The following is a 5,167-nucleotide window of genomic DNA, read 5'->3' as shown; positions in this document are numbered from 1 at the left end:
CAAGGTCTAGAGCTTTTTGAAAGTGCAAATAACATTCATGTAGCATTTATGAAGGGCGGGATAGTTATATAACACATGACTGCCAGCTACTAGGCTCTTAGTTTATAATCTTATGAATATTATGCCTGACCACTTTTGTGGGAAAACAATTGCAATTCAATGAATACAATCAGAAAGTATTATGAGGATTGTACAACATGTACTATTTATAAGATTTGATGTCAAATTTCAAAAAGAAAAGAAAATTCAAATACAGTACACTTGCACCTTTTTATTAATAGAAAGAAAATACTAACTAAATTAATTCTCATGTGAAAACTCATAATACAATATACCTGCTCTATCTCCTTCACAAGATTATTCTGAGAGTCAAAGACATATGAAAGTTCTTTGTAAGCTTAGGATGGGATGGCAATAATTAACAAAAATGGATGACAATTTGGTAATGTAATGATCTTAACAGCTTCATATGATTTGATTGTTAAGACCACAGAACTACTATTGTTCAATTAGTTAACTCTGGTCTATTTGGGTTACTGTGCTAGAGAACTGCTGAGGGAGACAGAGTACCTGGGCGCCAACCCCTGGATCACGCCAAGCAGAACATGGCAGATGCACATCAACCGTGAGGTGAAGACACAACAAAGATCAAAGAACTCAAGATGGTGAGGAGCAGCATCGGGCTCAGCCACGATCTGAAGGAATTCTTGGTCTGGCCTCTCCCCCAGAAATGAAATGACAATAAGTGAGCTGAGAAGTGAAGAGTTGGAAATATTTTATATAATTATTGACAGCGTTTCCCCATAGGCAGCAAGGATGACCCATCAAAATAAGAAGCAAGAAAAACAGAATAACCAGTTCTTTTAAAACTATTCTCTTGATACTGTATACTAAAAAAAAAAAAAAAAAAAAAAAGTCATATTGTATCCAAAAAAGTACATAGTGGCAAAAAAACAATGTTTCTGTCCCTGTCCCTGTTAGAGGTCTTCATATGTCTTCAGCAAGACTGTGTAAATCAGCCTTTGGGGAAGAAAATCTTTACTTGAGCAGAACCAGCCTGAACGTTAACCGTATTTTGGTGCCAGTTCCCACCCAGGTGAGGTGCTCCTCCAGTTCTGAACTTGCACAACTAGCAAACCTAAAACCAAGAGAAAATCTGAGAGTAATGATGTGTACGTCCTGGTGTTTCCTGAATGCCCTCCATGATGTAAAGGGTTGCGTCACAGGAAGTTGCCAAAAAGCCAACTATTTTTGACTGACAGCAACGGCAGTTTTATGTGTTTCAAACTACCCTTCTATATTTTGCCCTCAGAAGTTTAGGACTATGGGAAGCTGAGCTGGAAAAGCCCCTTTGAACTGGTAACATGCTTCCATACTGAGGGCCCCACATCTTCAAAAGTAAGACAGTAACAAGGTCTCTTGCTGATGATTTCCCTTGCAGAACGTTAACTTTAGTTCTGATCCAACTCTGCGAAAAGTTCGTCGCATTCACCAACAGGAACTTTTAAAAATTCTCTTGATTATTGCTATAGACTGGATGTTTGTGTTTCTTCCCCAACTTACATGTTGAAACCTAGTCCCTGGTGTAATGGTATTAGGAGATAAGGCTTTGGGGGGCTGATTAGGTCATGAGGGTGGAGCCTTCAAGAATTGGATTCCTGTCCTTATAATAGACCCCAAGGAGATCTATTCCCTTCCATCGTGTGAGGACACAGTGAGAAGATGACTATGAACCAGGAAGCGGGTCCTCACCAGACACTGAATCTGCTGGCACCTTGATCTTGGACTTCCCAGGCTCCAGAACTGTGAGAAATAAATTTCCGTTGTTTATAAGACACCTAGCCTATAGTATTCCATTATGGCAGCCCAAATGGACTAAGACAGTGGATGTGAAGCTTTGGTAAAGTAAGAATGACTGCCTTACTTTCGGGACAGTTGAAATAACTCCAAAGCAGCTGGATCAAAGTCATTTTTTTTTTTTTTTAATGTAGACAATTATAGAAGTATGCATTTGAAAAGGTATGATACGAAAATAAAGCTGAAATCTCAGGTACTACAGAAGGGATAAAAATGAAAAAATAGATCAAAAATAGAAAAACGTCAAGCTGTGGTATATTTGTTGTTTTGTTAAGTGATATGAGGGTGTTAACATAAGGAAGTACAAACCTTAAGAAAGATTAAAAGGTTTATTTTACTTGAAGCTGAGGGCCAGATCCGGAAGCAAAATCTCAAAGGACTGAGAAACTGCTCCTAGGAGTAGCAGTTTGGTAGTTGTTTTACATATTAAAATCAAAGGGCTAGATGAAAGGAAGGTTATGTAAACGCCATTGGTGGTAGATTACGGAGACAGGAGAAAGCAAAGTGGAGAAATCTCTAGGGTTGGATAAAAAGTAAAACTGGAGAGGTATATACTTCTTTTACATTGGTGGGGGCAGGATTAGCTAACATTCAACACGCATAGTTTACAGAGGTGTGCGGGTAAAGGATAAAATGAGAAATGTTGGGGTCGTCTCACCCCAGTACCAGATGTTTACTTCTGAAGGTCTGGAGAAGAGATCATTCTGACATTTTAAGTATGTTATCCTAGACGCACAGAAACAATGGGCAGGGCTTGTTCGAGGTAAAGATGAATCTATCATATAGGCCTTAGGATGTCACTTCTCATTATAATTCACTCAGTTAGGAATTTTTGTGGTGAGAACATCCCCCTTTTTCATTCACAAAAGGATTACAATAATTCACCAATAATTCACCTGTTCATTTTCAATGAGCAAGGATGTAAAAAAAACATGTTCGAGGCCAAAAGTAGATAACTACGTACAGGTCTGCCTAGGGGAAGCCCTCCGCTCCCCTGGATCCCATCTGCTTTCTTCTTTCCAAGGCCTGTGGCTCCTCCAATCACCCTGACTTCCTGTTTTGGTTTACTTTCTGGGTGAGCAGCAGATGGCCAGCTGCTGGGCAACTCTGATATCTGGGAGTTTCTTTCAAGAAGTCATAGAGGCCAGGAAACTCAGATCAAGTAGAATTACATAATTTCTACTGAACAATTTCCAAATGGCCGGATGTAAGAAAGCAATAGAGGCTGGCATTTTCTAGCCATAGAGGCCTAAGTTAACTCTTTCATTCACGTCATATTCTTTCTTTTTAGCACATTATTCTTCTACTGTGACTAATCCATCCTAGAACTTTCCTCCAGGTAGAGATGACTAAATTCTGTATGGTCCTTCATCTAATTACTCTTAACTTATGTGGCATGAGTTTTTTCTCACTATAGTTATGAGAGTCATGATGGCATCAGGTAATGGTTGAGAACATGGACCCTGAAGCCAGTATGCTTAGGTTTGAACCGCTTCCTCGCTGGGTGACTATAAGTAAGTCCCCTTAGTGCTGTAGTTTCCCTCATCTGCAAAATGGTGATAATATATGCTGAAAAGTTTTTGCTGTGATTATTATTGCCTCACGCCCACAAGACCAAGGCCCTATTGTGAGGGCAATATCCAGTGCAGCTTTAACCCAGGTCTTTAACTCTCTCTGGTCCTATGCCCTTTTGCTGTTCTTGGCTACTAATTTGTTAAAAGAACATCACCTAATCCACATTCTTTATTTTCTCATTGTTCTGTCTCTTCCCACAAAGTCTTTCATGTTTCCTCTCTTCTATGTCAACCTGCCCTGAATGGTTTATCCTGAAATTATTAATTTAAAGTCCCTTTTTACGAGCTAATCTTGATGGCTTTCCTTCCAATTATACCATAGATTTTCCCTCTGATCAAAAGCTCTCACTCCTTGTTTCATGCATCATTCCATTTTTTAAACACACACACACACACTTACCGAGAAACTGAATTACTCATTCATTGCTATTGGGAATGCGAAATGGTATAGCCACTCTGGAAAACAAGTTTGGCAGTTTCTGAAAAAAACTAATCATGGTCCCATCTCCTCCTGGGTAGAGCAGTACAACGGAGAGGTGGGGCAGGATCCAGTACTTCCTGCATCCCTTTATTACCAGTTCCTCCACGGCAGGGAGGTAGGGCAGGATCCAGTGCCTCCTGCACCGCTTGTTTCCAGTTCTGGAAGAGGACGACAGGACACTGTGGAAAATTTATAGGCCCCAGTGCAGGAAGAATTTCTTTATGAGCCATTACTTCACTTTCTTATGGACTATGCCATTAACCAAAGTGACTATATGCAAAGACAGAAGAAAAGCAGAAGTCTTGCATTTGTCTGCTTTGAACACCAAGAATCAGACCCATATGCCATAGCTCTGCAAAATGGAATTCGTTTATATGGAAGAACAATTAATGTGTAGTATCTATTTGAGAATTCTGTTTTCTGAATCAACTAACCAAAGTCTTCGGTGCTGTGTTAAGACAAACTTACCAGCTACAGGAATGAAGAAGTTATGCTCAGATTTGCCTTTCCAACGCAGTTTTTTCCAATTAATATTACTGCTTTACCTCAAAATACTTATTTTTTCTTTCATAAAATGCAGGGGCTTGCATATAATCCAATGCTACAGCTTCCTTACCATGAGATGACAGTGCCACTTCCTAAAGCACATCCCTGACCTCTTTATATTTGTGTTCCAGATCTCGAGGCTGGACCTAGTTCTTGGGAATGGACTCACCAATAACCAGATGACTCTGAGCTTTATCAAGTAGGTAAACAAGAGGTAAAAGTAAACCAGTAATAGCGATAGAACAGAAAATGCTAGAGGAAATGTATATAGCCCAATCCTGAACGTGTATGAAGAAAGGGCATTAATATTTAACTTTCAAATAAAATATTTATCTACGTGGGTTTTAATTCTCTTAAAAGGAAAAAAACCCTATCGGAATTCATCCAACTACTGATTTCATGACTGTCATTTTTGAAATATATAATAGTATGACAACTTATTTAGTATTCAAATTTTCCTTGAAAACTTAAAAATGATAATAATGTACTACTTTTGTATTTGTCATGTTTTGACCCACTGTGACTCAACAAGAGACACATTTTGAGTTGTTTATTTTAGTACTGATGACAAAATTGTACTAAAGTATAAACCAAAAGTTATATTGAACCCCACGCTCTCCTAGTTTATTGCCTATAACCCTCAATTACAAATAGGCTGAGATTAGAACAGGCTGTGGATTTTCTCAAAGAAACTAGTACAAATGTTTAA

General features: G+C 38.8%; 1 pseudogene; it reads left to right on the top strand.

Moving 5' to 3' along the window:
• The first annotated feature begins 4,163 nt into the window (after positions 1-4,163).
• On the top strand, positions 4,164-5,167 carry LOC105289530 (annotated as a pseudogene).

The sequence above is a fragment of the Pteropus vampyrus genome, unplaced genomic scaffold (assembly GCF_000151845.1).
Source record: "Pteropus vampyrus isolate Shadow unplaced genomic scaffold, Pvam_2.0 Scaffold24, whole genome shotgun sequence".
Taxonomy (NCBI): domain Eukaryota; kingdom Metazoa; phylum Chordata; class Mammalia; order Chiroptera; family Pteropodidae; genus Pteropus; species Pteropus vampyrus.
Note: the sequence above shows the minus strand (reverse complement) of the source record. Positions and strands in the feature narration are given on the sequence as shown.